At 41.8% G+C, this 20,387-nt stretch overlaps 1 long non-coding RNA gene across 1 annotated transcript; it reads left to right on the forward strand.

Moving 5' to 3' along the window:
• The first annotated feature begins 454 nt into the window (after positions 1–454).
• Positions 455–5,705, forward strand: LOC124184324. Its single transcript, XR_006871168.1, has 2 exons — positions 455–501; positions 5,666–5,705. It is a non-coding gene; the product is annotated as an uncharacterized LOC124184324 (long non-coding RNA).
• Positions 5,706–20,387: the final 14,682 nt, after the last annotated feature.

A 20,387-nucleotide genomic window follows, 5' to 3' on the forward strand; every position in this document is an offset into this window, starting at 1 on the left:
GAGGAAATTTCCAATAAAAAAGTACACGAACCCGGAATTCTATCTTTAGTATTAGTAATTTTAATTTAACGCTGAACATAGGACTCTGCGCAACTGTTACGGCATAGACGCGCCGCGTCTAGACAGTACACCGCATAAAATCATTGTTTTGCTATATTAAATATCAATTTAAAAATTTCGATGAATTGTGGTGTATTCTTAACGCTTAAAAGAAAAATGTCCCGTTGGAAAAAAATTTTTAAGTTCATTTTTCAAAAAGTTACACATTCGTTAATTAGTCATAATTCTTCGAACCTCGATTTTCATTGCAAACAGCATAAATGTTTAAATAATAGCTCTAAAAATATTTCGCTTCTTGGAGCCCCTTCTTAAATAGATACGTAACAAGACTAAGCAAATGGAAATTTTCATTTTGTGTCAACTTTCAAAAATCATAATGAACGGATTGATAACATTTAAAAACTTTTATAACTTTAATATATTTGGCCATACTTTACCTAGGTTACTATAGTAGTAGTAGTAATCTTTATTGTTCCCCTTGGGGTTACAAGGACTTCCCTTTTCCTCTTCCTTTACAATATATATTTTTTTTTTACATGTTTTCTTAACCTATTCTTACCCTAATTCTTACTTCCTACCTTATCCTTACTTAATTTACTTAATTTCTAATTGCCTGTGTCCTGTGCCATTGCCTTGCCATTCCCTTACTTTCCCTCTTATCCTTTTCTTACTTTTTATCCTTATCTTTACTTAACCTTATCCTATTTTACCTTATTCTATTCCCTAATTCGTCCTTATCCTAATCGACTTCCATTTCCCATTCATCTCTCACTCTTTCATTCTCTTGTACATCCCTGATCCTTTCCAATTCTCTCATCCAGACTTCTCCCACCCCCTCCTCACCTAACATCTCCCTCACCACCTCCTGCCAGCTTTCCTCCCTTCTATCCCAGCCTACGCACCTTTCCCATACGTGCTCCCATGTTTCCTCCTCCCCCCCGCACACCCTACCCCTTCTCTTTTCCTCTTCTTCCCAGTACCTTGCCTCCTTCATCTCGCTTCCTAACCTAAATCTTGCCACCCTTATCCACCTGCTTTCTCCCCATCCCTTTCCCAGATATCCTGGTATCCCTTCTCCTTTCACTAGCCTGTACCATCTGTTGTACCTCGATTCCCTTATTTTCTCCCACCTCTCTTTTCTCTGTTCTTCCCTCTCTCTCTCCTCTATTTCCCTAAACTCCATCTCGCCCCTCTCCCTTCTCGCGACTACCTCTCTACTCTCTACTCCCCTTTCCGCAAAGAAACTTTCCCTTTCTCTTTCCCACCTCGATCCCTGCCTCCCAGCTTCTGCCTTGTCCCTTATCTCTTCGCAGCATCTCCTAGCTAACTCGCTACCCTCCCCTCGCTCCAGCTTCCTTTCAAAATTCCATGCCCTTCTCCCTGCCCTAATCCTTAGTTTCTCCCTCTGCAGTTCCTCCCTTACTAGATATCCCGGTGTTCTCCCATCCACTCCTAATGTCCATCTCAAAAATCTATCCTGTACCGCCTCGACCGCCCTCCACTCCCTCCACCCCCATATCTCCGATGCATACTCTATTACCGTCCATACTAGCCTGTCAAATAACCAAATCCTTTTTTCCCAATCCCTCCCAAACCTTCTTTTTCCTATTCCCCATACCTGCCTCATTACTACCCCTGCCTTCCGTACTCTCTCTTTCACCTGTGCTTCCTGTCCCCATTGCACTTTACTCTATACCCTAAATAGCTGAACTCTTTCACCTCCTCTATCCTTTTCCCTTTCCATCTCCATTCTATGTTTTTCCTTCTACCGCCTCCTTTCCTAAATCTCATAATCTTTGATTTCCCTACATTTACCGTCAGCCTTTTCCTATCCATATACCTTTCTAACTTCCTAATCATTACCTCCATTTCCTCTTCACTTTCCGCTAGTAACACTATGTCATCTGCATAGGCTAAAGTGCATACCCTGCCGCCGGCTAACTCCACCCCCCCAACCCTTCTCCCTCTCCCCATTTCCTCTTCTAAGTCCGCCAGCAGCAGGTTGAACACAAGCGGACTGAGCGGACATCCCTGCCTTACCCCCCTCGCTGTCCAAAACGCCTCTCCTAGTTTTCCCCCGCTCCTTACTCGGCTCTTTGTTTCCTTGTAAATTTCCTCTATCCTTACCCTCAGCCCTTCCCTCACCCCTCTCCTTTCCATAGTCTCCCACAGCACCTTCCTGTTCACTGAATCAAAAGCAGCTTTCAGGTCCACAAAAAACGCCACCATCTTTCCCTTATCCTTTCCCACCTGCCTATTGATTAAATAATTAAGTACGTATATATTGTCAATGGTGCCCATGCCTTTTCTGAAACCCGTTTGGTTTTGTGGTATCAAGCCCTTTTCTTCTACCTCTCTTTCTAACCTATCCGCTAATGCCATCGCATACACCTTATATAGAGTTGGCATCAAAGTCACCCCCCTATACTCTTCTACCCTTTTCCCCTCCCCCTTCTTAACTATCGGCGCTATCAATCCCTCCCTCCAATCCTCTGGCCAGCCCTCCCCCACCCAAATTCTGTTACATGTTTTCCATATCCACTGCTCCATTTCTTCCCCCCCATACCTCCATACCTCGCTAACTATTCCATCCCCCCCTGGTGCTTTTCCATCCCTCAGCTTTCCTATCACCTTTCTAATCTCTTCCCTCTGCAGCTCCCCTTCCCCGTCCCCCTTCCTATTTACCGACTCCCCGCCTTCTGTTACCTTGCTTTCTACCCCGCCTAATAATCCCATGAAATACTCCCTCCACTCCTAATCTCCTATTTCTTCATTTACCCTCTTCCACTTCTTTCTTTCCCTATTAACTATCTCTCATACCTTGCTTTCTGTCTTTGCTTCCGCTGCTTCTTTTATGAATCCCTCATTTTCTTTCTTTTTTCTCTCCTCGCATAGCCTATTATATTCCCTTCTTCCCTTTCTATACGCGTCCCCTTCTCCCTCCCCCTTTCTCCATTTCCTTAGACTCTGCCTAACTTCAGCTTTTTTTTGCCTACATTCCTCATCCCACCATCCCTTTTTCGCTTCCCTCCCCCTCCCTCCTACATCTAAGGCTCGTCTAAACTCCCTTATTCTTTTCTCTATCTCTTTCCCTACATCCACTTCTCCTATCCCCTCCCATTTGACTTCTGTTTTAAACCTCATCCTACCCTCCTCCGTCCAGTCTCCTCTACTAGTTCCCCCTACTCTTTTTCCCTTCCTTGTCCTAGCCACTGCCCCCCTCAACCACACTATTACCGGGTGATGATCCGAGTCAACCCTATCCCCAATCTCTATCCTTTTGACCCTATCCCTCACCTCGATGTCTCCTATAGCGTAGTCTATCACTGTAACCCCTGCCCCTCCTACATACGTAAATTCCCCCTCCTCATCCCCCTCTATGTTCCCGTTCATTATTGCCCATCCTGTCTCCTCTAAGAATTGCACCAGCTGCCTACCTTCCGAGTTTATTTTCCTGTCCTTTGATTTCCTACTCCTACTCTCCTCCTCTCCTTCTCCCCAGCATGCTTCCCCCTCCTGCCCTGTCCTGGCATTAAAATCATCCCCCACTAACACTTTTACCCCTCCCTCTATCTCTTCTGCCCGCTCCTTCAATTCCCCTATCTTCTCTTTTAGGTCCCCATTTATGTATATTCCTACTACTACCCATTTTTCCCCCCCTACACTTATTTTCCTTGCTATCATGCCCTCTTTTACCTCTTCCCTCCCTCCCTCCCCACTTACTATCTCCCTTCTTACCCCTGACAGCATTCCGCCTATTGCTCTTCCCTTCCTATTTTTTCGCACCGCATACTGCACTTCCCATTTATACCCTACTGGCAACTTATTTCTAATCCTTTCCCACCCCTTCTTTTCCATCCATATCTCCATTAGAAATATTACATCCCACTCCCCTAGCCCCCTCCAGAAATCTTCATCCTTTCTCGCGAGCCCCGCCACATTCCAAAAAGCTACTTTCCACCCCTCCCTTACTGTCTCGCCTACTCCCCTCTCTCTCCTCTTTATCTCCCTCCCCACCTGCCTCTGTCCCCCCCTACTACCCATTCCCCCGACTGCCTTTCACTACGTACCCTTCCCTGTGCTTCTGTACTTCCCTCTTGTCTTCCCTCGCTTGCTGACCTTTCCCTATCGCTTTCCCCTACTTTTCCCCTCCCCTCCCTTTGCCCCCCTTCCCTCTCTCTCCCTGTACCATCTCTAAGCACCTCTCCTATCTCATCCCACTTCCACATTTTCCCTTCTATCCAGATCCTTGCATACCCTATTCTCACTCTGTTTCCCCTTCTCTCCTCACTAGCTGCTATCTCCCTCAACTTCCATTTCATTTTTCTCTCTGCCCAGGTGAGATCCTCGTCTATTCTCTCCTCCCTCCCTTTGAGTAGGCTTTTTCTTCCCATTACCTGCTTCTTTTGCTCCCTATTTCCTAGTCTTGCTATCCATATCCCCTTTTCTCCCCCCTTTTTCGCGCCTACCTCCCACATATCCTTTACCTCGACCTCTACCCCTATCAGCTGCAAAATCTTATTCAACTCTTTCTTTTCTCTTCCCTTCTCAAGTCTCGCTCCTCTCACTACTATATTTCCCCTTCTTTCTTCCCTTTCTTTCCTCTCTATGGCCCACTCCATCTCTTTTAATCTATCTATTGCTACCTGCGCCACTTCCGCATTCCCCTGTACCTGCCTTTCTCCCCCTCCTTCTGCACTCTTCTTTTCTAATTCTAACAGCCTCTCCTTTACTCTTTCTATCTCCCCCCCTCTACGCTCTTCTACCTCTTCTAGTCTTTTACCTAGATCCCTTATCATTTCCTTCATCTCCCCCCTCTCTACTTCCCACTGCTCTTCCCTTCTAGTCATTTCGCCTTTAATCTTTTCCATTTCTTCCCTGATCCCCCTTCCCTGCCCTTTGACCTCCTCTAGCCCTATCTTTAGCTCTTCCCTAATCAACCTTAGCATATCTTGTATACCCCCTCCCTCTGCCTTCCCTTCCTCCCCTGTCTTACCCTCCGGCGACCGGTGCACTTTCCTGCTTTTCCCAAATACTCTTTCTCTTTCCTGCAACCCGTCTACCTCCTCCTCCCCTTTTTCCCCTTCCTCCTCCCGCTTTCTCTTCCATAAGTCTAGCACCGTCGCCGATCCCAGGCTATGCCTCCTATCCCTCCCTAACGCTGCTACTGCCCCCGGCCTACCTTTCTTTTTCTCCTCCTCTTCGCTGTTCGCCCCTTCTTTTTGGCCACCCGCGTTACTCATACTCTTTCTCTCCTTCACCGCTCCCTACCTTATCTATCCGCCGCCTACCTGTCTACTCTATCCCCCTTCTTACTCCCTAGGTGTCACTGCCTCTTCCTATCCTATCCGAATCGTTGCCGTCCGCCAGCTCTTTCTGCCTAACCTCAAAACTCTCCCCCTTCTTTCTTTTTCACCCGCCCTTCCCTTCTATCCCTGCCTCCCTATTTCCTTCACCCGACCTCCCGTCTACGTCTTTCCCGCTCCTTCTCTGCCCTATTTCCTTTTCTCCTCACCTTTGCTATCCTGCTAAATTCTCGCCTTTTCTCTCGCACTCTTTCGCACACCTGTCACTCACATTCAAACGGAAACGGAAGTCCACCTAGGTTACTATAGTTTTTAGTGATTTCTGCACAAATTGTGCATCAAAATGTTGGAGAAAAATAATGATTTTAGTCAGGGAAAACCGGGAAATATCGGGGAATTCCGTGAGCGGAATTGAGTGGCCCGGCTGCTCTAGCACCCGGCTGCTCTAGCACCCGGCTGCTCTACCGATAATCTTACCGACCGAAGGTCAAAGTTTCTATAATGTGCTGGCCTGCTAACGGTAAAGGGTGCAGCGGGAGGCGTGAACTTTTTTTACCGACCTGGACGTCGGTTACCGTCCCGCATTCTTTTCCCACGATAGGACTGCTGATGTATAACATCAATCACCTCAAATTCTTTTTCCACGTTATCAACCACGTGACATTTTTTTTTGGGGAAGAACTTTTTCTGTGATATTAACCATGCCAAATTTTTCTCCCACGATACCAACCACGTGGCATTCCAAAATTAATGGTTCTGAGAATTGTTACGTTCACTTTCATGATATTAATTATGTGACATTCTTTACCTCCCACCAAATTTCAAATGCAAGTGGGGAGCGGTATTACAGAATTTAGAACCGAAAACTTCAGCATCAGTCTGACGCCGTTCTTCTCGCAAATGAAAAGTGTTCTGGAACAACAACGTGAATTAAACAAACGATTAGAACTGCTCATCAAGAATATTGGAGAAGTAAAACTTCTCTTGAAAATCAGATCTGACCTCAATCAACTCACATCAAAATTTGAGCACATGCAACTCGACAGTGACCAAGATGGACTTCTCAAAACTGAACAAAGTCGCTCGCCTCGAGACACTTCTGCTCTTGAAAAAGCTTTCGAACCTCAAAGTATACTTCGAATACCGAGTCAGCGGTGTTCATCGAGTAAAGACGAAGTTCGGTGATAAATTTGTTCTGGATTTGGAGGACTCGTTTACGATTTTTCTACCGAACCGGTTGGCCAAAGCTCTTCAAGAAGATGAAGATATATTCCAGAAGATGGTGACAGCAAGTAACGACACTCGGTTGAGTCTACGCTACCTGGGTGGACCGTATAATCAACTCGAATTTGTTTACGTGTAATCTAAGTATCACATACACATATTTTATACCATTTAATAGTACGACGTTCAATATTGAATAAAAAAATATCAAAAATTATATGTATTTGTCACTCAGCGCTAAAACATTCTGTCCACTTTTAACCCAACAAATTTTTATAACAGTAATTCGGATCGACTTGTACAATCTAAGAAAGTGCTATTCTGAACACCAATGAGCAAAGACGAAGGTTTTTAAGCTACGTTTGAACTTCGTAACTGTAACGTGAATCGCACGATGAGGTTTCAGCGGACTCAGTCAAGGATAGAGTGCAAGGTCGACCAACATCTGAGTTAGCGTACGTTTAAAGCCGCAGGTCCTACGGAGTTGGGTTACTATCGCTCTTGGAATGTAAAACATGGTTTCAGAGTACGATTTGGTTAAGGATAAGATGCAAGGTTGAGCTGAGTATTGAGATTTCGTTTTACCAAGTTACGAATAAGGTAAGTTTCATTGATGTTTGTTTAAAAAATGTATTTATTCAAAGAATTCACAAAGTGGTTTCGTCCAGCCAGATATCACCTGACTCATCATAAGTTGAGTGTATTGAAGTGTCAATAAAGGCAAAAAAGGTTTTTACACCATGAACCACCGTATCAAGTTGCGAAACGAGGCGTATAAGCTCCGTTAGATGTTCATCGTTGAGCCGCCTCTCAATGTTGCGATGTATATGCATGAGGTGTATATTTGGAAAATCAGGTTCCGGAAACATCACACCGTGTGGCTCCAGCTCTGGCCTTGGCGGTAGGTTGAAAAAATTGGGTACCATGGTCTGTAGAAAAAAAATTTTAGTGAATTTAAAAGATCAGTTCGTTAAAACATGACGTTCATAAAAAAAAGTATATTCGGAAAATTTGAAGATGTTTCAGTAGTTGAAAAATGGTAAGGTGAGAAACGAATTCGAAAGCTATTAAGCTGAGTTTGGAGATTTGTGAGTAGTTGTAAATGTTGTTTTAAATCACTTGAAGTTTCCTAAGTAGTTGGAAATGTATATTTTTTTTTCTTTTTTGAACAAAAGAAGTTAAAGAGTGTGATGAATTGAAAAATTTACTTCAGGTAGCAATTAGTAAAAGGACTTACCGTTTCTTTTCTGACAAAGTACACCCGAAGGCACAAGACACTTTACATCACTTGAGTTTGACTGCCAATGAGCTGGTCCAGGACTTGCAGTCTTATATAATGAACCCCTGTGCTTAAGTTTGGCAAACGTAAACATGTGATATCATAGGGTGGTCCCCATGTTCACCGAATGTCGTTATCTCGATTTATGTAATTGTTCTGGTGCGTACCGCTCCACGTACACGGACAGCTTCGCGCGCACGCACAAACATACGTACAGCTGCCCTACAAAGAGGACGCTCGTCACTGCAGATGATTATTCAGTATCAACTTGACAAGTATACGTGAGAAAAAAGCTAAAGATGGAATCCATGAAGTATTTGAGATTGATTGATATTATGGAATCGGCGTACAAAATCTTGCGTAAATCATCATGAACAGCAGAAATTCAAAAATGGATAAAAGTCAGAAGTCAAAATATTCGGCTTCTCAACAAAATTTTCCGTAATGGTCGTACTTGGTTATGTGATAGATGATTGACTCACTTTCAATCTGAAAGACGTTTAACAAAGCACAAAGTTTATTGTATGAGTTTGAACGAGACCAAAGTTGAATTACCTACAGGGGAGGAAAAGATACTGAAATTCAAAAATTTCAAGCACAACGAAACCGTTCCATTCTGCATTTACGCGGATCTTGAATGTTTGCTGCAACCTACTCATATTCAAGTGTCAGAAAACAACAATTTACCAGAACCATGTTCCGTACAGCGTAGCATATTACAGTCGGGGAGCCGACCACACCATATCTTTCCTCATCGAACATACGGCCAAAATGCATATGAATCGATGGGGAATGTAGTGTTCAGTAGGGTGCCAGACTTTATAGACAATGGATCCTGTCCGGGGTGTCAAAAAAAATGTCACTTCAGGTCAGTTTTTTCGAGTTTATCTTCCCTCATCGAACATACGATTGAAACTAGTACCAACCGATCGAGTACTTGAAGAAAAAACTGGGGTGCCACCCCCCACCCTGTCCGGAAGGGCGGCAGCCACCCCCTAAAGTCGTTCGGCTTTTGGGCCTCAATTTCGAAGGCAGCTGTACTTCCTTCATCGAACGTACGATTTTTTATTTTTTTTTTTAAATTTTTTTATTGTAGCTCGAACCTTCCTGAGCTTAGAAGAACATGGCTGCCACCCCTGGCCTTGGCTGGAAATTTTTCTGCCCCTGAATAGACCAAGCAATTAGAGTAGATAATATTGTAACAGCGGGGGAAATTAAGAAAGATCTAAGAGAATCAAAGAGTTCTCTGTGCGATTTAAGCGAACGCCGAGCCAAAGAAGTCTCACGAACAAGGAATATTGAGAAAGAAAATAGATGTATTTGGACACAAGCTCTCTTTTTAAAGTCTAGAGACTGACTGTTTTTACAATAATGTCGGTTGACGCAGCAACCTTATTCTTTTTAAAGACATAAGAGGTTTATAAACGTCTTTTATCTATGATGACTACTAGATCATTTAAAAGGGGACAAAACGGGTGATTTCACCCTTTGTAACATTACTCCCCCTCGAGGAAAAGAGTCGACCCGACTCGGAAAAGATAAACAATTAGAAAAAAATGTGATCTAGCAGTCAGTGCTCGAAGGTGAGTTGGAGCTGTGGCTCTAAAAATTAAAAGACTCCCTTTTTACTATCTGGCATTTGCCCACAGTCTCAAGGTAAACCACAGAAAACCTTGAGCAGATAGTTGAGCGTTCAATTGAATTCAAAATTTGTATGCCTTGTTTTATAAAGGTAAGTGTTAAGGGTGAGTTAGTGAGTTCTTCATGAATTTGAAGACATCAAAATCATCCGGATCGTCGTCGAAAAGAAAATTCATTCCTCTTCAGGGAAAATAGTCCGGTGAATCAAACACAGATGAGTACGACGAGGCGGGAAACCATAATTGGGAAAACTCTGAGTCCTAGACAACGTAAAGGCTGATTCCCTCTGAGAACCGGCACAGGAAACAGGAAAAAGGAATGGGTGACTGAATCCAAGACTTCTCCAAAAAACAGCACACCCTAGAGTTTGGAGGACAAATGCGAGTGGTGGTAAAACAATTCAAATTCACTAAGTGAATTTGGGAGAATACACGAATAAAATAAATTAAATATGTATTCAAAAGAAAAGGAACGATCTTATCTGAATCATTTCTGCGTCCTTTTTCAAAATAATTCCACTAGTCATCTTCAGGAATCGGGGAAAGATTGGATGGGAAAAGGCTGTGTCAAGTAACCTGAAAAGTACTCACAAAAACTGACATATGGATTAGAAAAATAAGAGAGGATCGACCAAACGCTCACTACTTCAATCAAGCGCAGAACCGAAATACTCTTCAAGCCAAAGAAATCGATGTATCAAAATTTCCCGAATCGAACAACATCGAACTAACCTTAACCTGTCAACGAACTTTCTAACCTTCAGAGAGCTACTGAAACGATGCTCTTGACTGATAAGGAGCTAAGCGATCCAGATGAACGACTTTAGATTTCGAACGAGGGGAACGTCTAATTCTAAAAACAACGTCGTTAATTCGGTCAACGATAAAATAAGGACCTTCCCAATTACTTTGGAGTTTGGGACAACGCCCTTGTTGCCGACGAGGTTGAAATAATCAAACGGAATCTCCCTTCTCAAATTTTAAATTTCTAGCTCTAATATCATAACGATCCTTAGTCTTATCAGAGACCATACGAATTCTTTCCCTAGCAAATTCATGAACCTCGTCCAATTTTTGACGGAAAACGGAATTAAAATACACCTGGGACGAAGTCACGGAAGGATTGACGCCCTTTTCTAAATCTGACGGAAGTCGAAGATCCCGACCCGTCAACATCATAGCTGGAGAAAAACCGGTAGTATCGTGAATTGCAGAGCGATACGATAAAAGAAATAAGGGAATCCACTCATCCCAATCTTTCTGATCCTGATCAACGAAAGAAGAAAGATAACGAAGAAGCGTCCTATTCAATCTTTCTACCATTCCATTAGACTGCGGATGCAAAGCGGTAGTACGAGTTTTTCTAATCCCTAAAATTTGAAGGAACTCCTTCATCAAATTCGACTCAAAATTTCGACCCTGATCTGTGTGTAATTCAAGAGGAGCTCCATAACGACAGACAAGGTCTCGAACGAAAGCTCGAGCAACGGTGCTAGCTTCTTGATTCGGAATTGGGACTACTTCTAACCACTTTGTAAAATAATCTGCTATCACCAGGGCATACCGATTTCCTGACCTAGAAAGAGGAAGAGGGCCTAGGATATCCATTGCGACTCTTTCAAATGGAGCTCCTACGTTATATATTTGAAGAGAGCTCTTCCCTTTTTCACGAGGTCCCTTCTTGGCTAAACAAACCGTGCAAGTTCTGCACCAATTTTCAACGTCAGCTCGGCAGTGAGCCCAAAAATACCTTTCTCTGATCCTACCTAAAGTCTTATTAGAAGCGAAATGGCCACCGACAGGTGAATCATGAAAGCTTGACAAAATCTCGGCTATCTTTTCTCTAGGAACCAAAAGCTGCCAACGTACCGACCTGGAGTCAGGTGATTCCCATTTCCTATAAAGCAACTGATCGACAAGAAACAAGGAGTCCCACTGCGCCCAGTAAATTTTCAAAGACTGACTCATAGAAGATATTTCTTCCCACTGAGGCCTGACTCCTGTGGATTTCCAATTCCAAACTAGAAGGAGATCTGAATCTTTCCCCTGGGCGATGATCCAGTCTTCTTTATTTTCAACGAGAGAAATTTGACGAACGTCAAGCGAGGGATCTAGCTGTTTATTTAAACGAGAGCACTGTTTGCAATCGTCCCCGCACGGACGACGAGAAAGTGCATCAGCATTACCATGCAGAACTCCGGGACGGTGTTTAATTTCGAAGTCATATTGACCTAACCTCTCCAACCATCGAGCTACTTGGCCTTTAGGTGATTTGAACGAAAGAAGCCAAGTTAAGGAAGCATTGTCTGTCCGAATCAAAAATTTCCTTTCATAAAGATAATGATGGAAATGGCAAATAGATTTTACCATCGCTAATAATTCGCTACGGGTAACACAATAATTGCGTTCTGGTTTAGACAAGACCCGACTGAAATAACTAATAACGCGCTCTTGGTTATCCTGAATTTGCGACAAAACCCCACCTATACCACAGAGAGAAGCGTCAGAATCTACGATGAATTGAGAATCGGTGATGGGATAAGCTAATATCGGTGACGAAGTTAATAATTTTTTAAGGAGAACAAAGGCTCCTTCGCATTCGGGAGTCCAATCGAAAACAACTTTAATTCCTGTAAGAGCATGGAGAGGTCTCGCTATAGAAGCAAAGCCCTTAACGAAACGTCTGTAATAAGTACAAAGTCCTAAGAAACTTTGAACCTTTGCTTTTGAATCGGGACGAGGCCAATTCAAAACCTTTTCTATTTTAGAAGGATCTTTCTTAACACCTTCCGCTGAAACGACGTGTCCGAGAAAAGATACTTCCTTTTTGAAAAAATGACATTTTTTGGGACTCATTTTTAGACCAGCTTGGAATAAACGACTAAAAACCTGCTTAAGATTTTCCAATTCCTCATCAAAAGTCTTACCAAACACAATGATGTCATCGAGATAAACTAAACAAATCTTGCCAGTCAGACCTTGAAGGATGAATTCCATCGCTCTTTCGAAGGTAGCTGGTGCATTACAAAGGCCAAAAGGCATAACTTTAAATTGCCAAAGTCCACCCAACCCTGTGAAAAAAGCTGTTTTTGCTTTGTCTAACGGATTCATTTCGACTTGCCAATAACCACTCTGTAAATCAATCGTAGAGAACCAACGGGCACCAGAAATCAAATCAAGGGTATCTCCTATCTGAGGAAGCGGATATGCATCTTTCTTGGTGATCTCGTTCAACTTCCTATAATCAATACAAAACCTCTTGGAACCATCGTTTTTATTGACTAAGACAATAGGAGAAGCCCATGGACTAGAAGACGGCTCAATAACATCTGCTGTTCTCATATCCTCTACTAATTTTTCAACTTCCCTGCGACCGTTTAAAGGAAGCCGTCTAGCTGCCTGTTTAATCGGAGCGTTATTCCCTACATCTATCAAATGCTTAGCTATGGTACATCTCCCGATGTCGGCAGAGTCTTTAGCAAAAGTCTCTTTAAAATCGTTAAAAAGGCAAACGACACTGTTAGTCTGAGCGATATCTAAATCTTTAGAAGACCTAGTAAAGAGTTCCGTGAGATAAGAAGGAACGACTGAAGAGTCCGAAACATGTTCTAAAACGCGCAAGGACGAGAGGGTTTTTTTCTGTTCAGAAGAGTTAATAAACCTAGACGTTTCAAGGTTGATTTTACGGTAACCAGAACGGAGAGTCGAATCTCCGGTAGAAATGACGCAGTTGTGAGCGGAAAGAAAATCTACGCCTAAAATGCCTTCATCTTCTATATCAGCTACTAGAACTTCATGTGGGGATTGAACACAACCTGCTACTGTTACCTGCACGACCATCTTACCTACGACAGGGGTAGTTGCTCCGGTAGCAGTGCGAATAGACACAGAAGGATTAATTGAAGCAAGAGACGAAATCATATCAGGACGAACAACGGAAATTTCGGCTCCAGTATCTATCACCCACAAACAACTTAGTCCGTTAACGGAACCTATAGCATATAGGCCGGTACGACGCAGGCCTCTAACCACGAACTGTGTAGCAATAGGGCTAAGGAACTTGGAAGAAACCGATGATATCCGCCCTTTCGAAACATCGGTAGCTAGTTTCCCGAATTCTGAGGAACAGAAGGTTGCGCTGCCCAAACCGGATTAGAGGGAGCCCTCTTGGAGACATTTTTGCGCCACGAATCTTCCGCAGTCTTCAACTGACGGTCGAGTTTAAAACAATTCTTCGCGATATGTCCTGTTACGCCGCAAAACTGGCACTCTGAGACAGGCCGATTGGAGTTTGATCTATTGTAATGAGAGAAACCACTATTTTTCCTTCCTGGAAGAGAATCTGAGCTAGGCTGATTGACTGAATGACGGGACGAAGAATTTTCTGAAGGTTCAGCTTGGCTCAATCGATGAAGTTGACGCGAACCTAAATCCGCCTCGTTTACGGCTTCTAATTCGAAGCCTTTAATAATTGCTTCATATAGAGAAGTTGGAGCTGCGAGCCTCAGATGATACCGAAGCTCCGGATTCCGAATCGCATTAATGAATTTCGCCCGAGCTATCTGATCTCTAGCTTTTTCTGCACAATCAGTAAGAGAATGTCGAGCGAGACGTTCGATGTCATTTCCGAGAGAGGCTAAATCTTCCTTGGGCCCTTGACGTCTATTTTCAAACTGAGTAAAATAAAGTTTGGAAAGATGTTCTTCGCCAAACCGGAGTTTAAGAGCCGCACAAATGCTGTCAAAATTTTCAGAATCCGAATCTGAAAGCGATCCAAGAACTACCAAAGCCGGACCAGACAAAGACGCTGTCAAATTAGCTGCTTTCTGGGACGGATTCCAACCATTAACCTTACTCATCATGTTAAACTGACGTTCGTATAGACTCCAAGCAGACGAACCGTCATACGAACCGGGCTTCAAATTCGATTGTTTCGAGGGCAACTCTACAATACTCGCGGGAGGTACAGAAACCTGATTGAGTCCGAACGAGCTCTGAGTTTGCGGAGGGAGAACATTGACAGTTCCGCGTGATTTTAAAAAGGCCAGGAACTCTGACTGAATATCTACGCTAGGATGAGACGACGTGACAGGAGGCTCAACTACTTCCGAAATATCACCTGACGGAACATCGTGGCATCGCGGAAAAGAGCTAACCTGAGCTTGTCGTGAGACATGAACAGGTGGAAAATTTTTAGCAACAGGGGGAATTTCGCCTCCCCCATAAATAGCGTCAGACCTTAATTGATCCGGAATTGAATGAATGGAGGTCCTCTTTGCCGGGACCGGGACTGAAGGAAGAGAAGTCCTTCTACCTGGGGATGGAACTGGGCGTATCGGGAATTCCTGCGGCCGCTCCTGAAACTTCTGCACACCTTGCAGGATCCCGATCAACGCCTGGGACACGATTTCTTGTTGTTAACGCTGTTGCGAGAGGAGTTCGTGCAGAAGATTCTGCTGTTCTTGTTGCTGCTGTTGTAGCAGTTGTTGATGTTGTTGTTGCTGTTGTTGATGTTGTTGTTGCTGTTGTTGATGTTCTTGCTGCTGAATCTGACGCATCAGCAAATCTTGGTTTCCCTGGATGAGCTCTGCCAAGAGAGCTAGTTGGGGCTGGGGCTGAACCTCAGCTTCCGAACGACGAGAAACGGGAGGAAACGCTGATTCAGGAGAGCGCTGGCACGACGAAACGCGTCCAGCAGCTCGTCGCTCCGCGCGTGATGCTTTCGTCAGAGGAGATTTTTGCATTTTTTTGTATACTTCTTTTCACTCAAAATCCACTCAAATGGCACAGAAAAGATCCCACTTCTGACACCAATGTAACAGCGGGGGAAATTAAGAAAGATCTAACAGAATCAAAGAGTTCTCTGTGCGATTTAAGCGAACGCCGAGCCAAAGAAGTCTCACGAACAAGGAATATTAAGAAAGAAAATAGATGTATTTGGACACAAGCTCTCTTTTTAAAGTCTAGAGACTGACTGTTTTTACAATAATGTCGGTTGACGCAGCAACCTTATTCTTTTTAAAGACATAAGAGGTTTATAAACGTCTTTTATCTATGATGACTACTAGATCATTTAAAAGGGGACAAAACGGGTGATTTCACCCTTCGTAACAATATGTAATTCTATGACAAAAACAGTAACAGGATACTGACTGTGCCATTACACGAAAACCCGTCCGTAGTTATATTCTGTTATGTTTTCGACTCGCAAGTATTATTTATTAATTTTTTATAAATATTTTAAAGCAAAAACCCTGTTTTTTTTCTCTAGTTTTTCGCTTGTAAAATCAAAACTATCAATTCATACTTAAATTATTTTGAGGGGAGACGAAGCAGTTTGCGGAAAAAAATGTAAAAAAAGCGCTGGTTCAGCGGTAAATTATAAAAAAGTATTTTGCAATAAACAAGCTACGAACAGCTGCTAGAGGCGTGAGTTAAAAAAGACGAGTTTGTATGGCATCGACGTTTGTGTAGCTTCATTATTTATTCATTTGCGATCTTAAAATTATGATACAAAATGTAATAATATAACATTTTCGCAATAACTATTTCCGAAAAAAAAACTTGGATAAAAATAAATGTTAATAACATGTAGCTTAAGGTTGGCGAATTGCCAAAAAACTAAATTTCGAAGAAAAATAATACAAAAAAAAATAATAACTCATTCTACTCCGTCTCGGAGTCGGAACTATCGACAATGAAATCTTCATTTTCGCTGCTGTTTGTCTGCTCTGCGTGCAGAATATCTTCCACTCTTAATGGGGTTGGATCTCTTTGAAACCACAGAGGCTCAAGTGTTCCATTAAGAATCTACCCACACGCTTCTGGTTTCAATTCGATACAATTCTCATTTATGGCATTCACCCATGTCGTGTTAACAAAACTTGTCGTCATGATTTTTTGTTTTAATGTTTTCCAACATGGAGGAGTTAATTTTGAATCGAAACCATTAACTTTCGTAAGAAAGTGCTCTTTATCAACATGTCGCAGGTAAAACTTTTGGAACATCTGAAACCTCGCGGAGTCGATACTAACGCAATTTTTAACGTCGTACATAAGACAAGAGTTGAATACCCTCTATAGTCTCATCGTCATAAATTTTTATAGGGTCATCAAGAGCAGCGAATATTGTCTGAAATTTGACTTATTTTTCTTCGCAACTTAGTTTTTTGGCAATTCGCCAGCCTTAAGCTACATTTTTTTAACATTTATTTTCATCCAAGTTTTTTTTTTCGGAAATAGTTATTGCGAAAATGTTATATTATTATATTCTGTATCATAATTTTAAGATCGCAAATAAATAAATAATGAAGCTACACAAACGTCGATGCCATACAAACTCGCCTTTTTTAATCCACGCCTCTGGCAGCTGTTCGCAGGTTGTTTATTGCAAAATACTTTTTTATAGTTTACCGCTAAACCAGCGTTTCTTTACATTTTTTTCCGCAAACTGCTTCGTCTCCCCTCAAAATTATTTACGTTGGAATTGATAGTTTTGATTTTACAAGTGAAAAACGAAAGAAAAAAACAGGGTTCTTGCTTTTAAATGTTCATAAAAAATTAATAAATAATACTTGCGAGTCGGAAACATAACAGAATATAACTACGGACGGGTTTTCATGTGATGGCACAGTCAGTATCCCGTTACTTTTTTGTCACAGAATCACATATTATCTACTCTAATTGCTTGGTCTATTCGGTGGCAGAAATATTTCCAGCCAAGGCCAGGGGTGGCAGCCATGTTCTTTTATGCTCAGGAAGGTTCAAGCTATAATAAAAAAAATAAAAAAAAAATAAAAATTGTACGTTCGATGAAGGAAGTACAGCTGCCTTCGAAATTGAGGCCCAAAAGTTGAACGACTTTAGGGGGTGGCTGCCGCCCTTCCGGACAGGGTGGGGGGTGGCACCCCAGTTTTTTCAGGTTCGGGGAGGTTCAACCTTCAATCAAAAAAAAAAAAAAAATGTATGTTCGATGAGGGAAGTTAAGGACCACAAAAGCCTACACTTAGGGGTGGCAGCCGCCCCCCTGGAAGATAACCTCGAAAAAACTGACCGGAAGTGACATTTTTTTGTGACACTCCGGACAGGATCCATTGTCTATAAAGTCTGGCACCCTATTGATCACTATATTCCCCATCGATTCATATGCATTTTGGCCGTATGTTCGATGAGGGAGGATATGGTGCGGTCGGCTCCTAGACTATTACCTCCATTGCGCCTTCGACAATTCCATTTCAACGTTCAAAATTAACCGTGGAGAGACCATCCAACGGTTTGTGAATGAGTTGGAGAAATTGGCACATTCCTGACAAGCATATTTCACATCGCGTTTTAAAATTAGTCAAAATTCATCGAGTTCTCAAGTTCAGAAAAACAGCGTAGCTCAAAAAATACATAGATTTAAATACAGATTTGAGAAAAAATTCAAAGAATGAATTCGAGAAACATTTTTATAAATTAATAAATAACGCTGTTTTCGGTAAGACAATGGAGAACGTTCGGAAATACAGAAATGTTAGATTGATTACGAAATGGGGTGAAAGGTATGGTGCTAGAGCCACTATAGCCAAACCAAATTTCCACAGCTGTACCGTCTTCTATGAAAATATGATAACAGTTGAAATGCGTAAAACGAGAATCAAACTCAAAAAAACAATGTATGCAGGCTTCTCCATTTTACATCTTTCAAAATCCTTTATTTACGATTTCCATCATAATTATGTTAAAACGAAATTTGGACATCAGGCAAAATTAATTTATACCGACATGGATAGTTTAATATACCACTTCATCGTCCGCGATATTTACGAAAGCATGAAACAGGACTTGAACAAATTTGATACTTCCGATTATCCACCTGACGATGTTTACGGAATGCCTTTAACGAGCTAAGGGTGTGAAAGGATCGCTATTAAAAACTATAAATTTCATGATTATTTGAAGTGTACTTTAGAACAAAAAAATTTAGTCGGTCATCAGAGTCTGATACAGAGTCAGAAGCATCAGGTCTATACCATAGAACACAGGAAGGTAGGACTGACGACGATAAGCGGATCGTATTTCCAAACACGACCGATACGCTGCCGTGGGGCTACAAGACCTGCAGTAAGACTGCGTATTGGTGTGAATAGTATCTTTAAGGTGTAAAAATAAAAACACATATTCAAAAAATAATCTCGTTTATTCAATGTTACATATCAGATTCATTTATCCCACTGTTGTGTGTATTGTCAAAACCTAACCACTGGGCGTTGCCTAGAAAGCGCGGGCTACTCCGTTTCCCGCGTTAACCGTGGCAAGAGAGAGAGTAAGAAACAAGTGAGAAGGAGCAACCGAGCTGTCGCCGGAGTGGGGCGGGTGACGCGGCTAGCCTCTTCCTCCCCTCACGGGCATTCGGATTCAAATACTTTTAAACAGCCCAGTGTGCCGCGCTCGGCACGACGCAGTACCTGATGAATAATAGAAAAAAAAAGAGACTCCTTTCAGATTCCACTTGAAAAATTTACTAGTAATACAGAATTTAATAAGGAACCCAAAACTATTTTTTTATAATTCAAAAACTTGTCATTAATGAGGTAAAAATCGTCGAACATTTGAATTGTTTATAAAAATTGGGATTTGCAATAATGTTCAACATTACATTTTTTTTATGAAAGCTTATTCGTTCACCTTCCGAATGCACTGTAGATGATGTCTTTACGTCGAATAGAACCGGATATATGCGCGCTCCTTTTGCATCAAAATTGAATGATTGTCTGGTAACTTTCGAAAACAAACATAATTCGGACGAACACCAAAATGCGTATCGATTCTTTTTATCTTTATTTCACGTGAAAAAAAGTATGAATAGATTGAAAAAATACGAGGTCATTTTTTGATTGACGTGACGTAGAATTCCCCGTACGTATGATGATATAGATATACATTCTTAATATTTCAACAAAAATTATATTCATCGGCATCCGTATTTCTACGCAATGCGATCACGGGACTGGTAATAATCTAATAGCCGGTATTCATAGTCAGGTTCGATTTGTCGGACTGTCTTGAGTCAGCTCAAAGCATAAGCTTGACCGGCTGAGAGCTGTTCCTAATACAGTTTCGAAAATAATACGGAACTATTTATGAATACCGACCAGACGTCGTCAGAGGTAATTTTAAATTGAAAATTGCAACGAATAGCTGTTAGCAAATTCATGGTCGCTATCAAACAGAGACCCACCTAACCCGTCCCTACCTCCCAACCAGGATCGGGTTTGCACCAAACAAATACAAAATGATAAAAAATAATATAAAATGATGAAAGTTAAATTAAACTCGTTTAAACTTAATGAACGTAATCACGAAATCTTTATGAAAAGTATCTCATAGAAATTAAATTGAAACAGTATAACTGAAACATGACAGTAATCTTGATAGAGAAAATTGATATCATCACAAGGCATCGAGCATTGTATACATTATATGGCTAAATAAATTCTATAGAAAGCGCAACCTATGGAAAGTAGTACGTCACGAGTGCAGGTCACAGATAGTAATGAAAAAATAAGCTACAGAATATTTACATGATATATAGGTATATACGCAGTTTGGTCAGACCGCAGAAAGTATTCCTGGAATGAATAATCAGATACATAATTATAACGATATGACTAGCAAATTTTTGGCACAGTAATACACATAACTAACTATACATAAATCACAGAAATATTGCACGTAAGGTATATACAAAGCTATTATATTTATGAACATATGTACATATATTTATATCACAGTTTTTTGTCGTCTGTCGGTCGTGAATTTACTTTTTCTTACGCGCGGCCTTCTGGGCTTCGATGATTTGAGGGGGTTCGCGGATTGAGAGTTGTCGGGCGTGTC

The sequence above is a fragment of the Neodiprion fabricii genome, chromosome 6 (assembly GCF_021155785.1).
Source record: "Neodiprion fabricii isolate iyNeoFabr1 chromosome 6, iyNeoFabr1.1, whole genome shotgun sequence".
Taxonomy (NCBI): domain Eukaryota; kingdom Metazoa; phylum Arthropoda; class Insecta; order Hymenoptera; family Diprionidae; genus Neodiprion; species Neodiprion fabricii.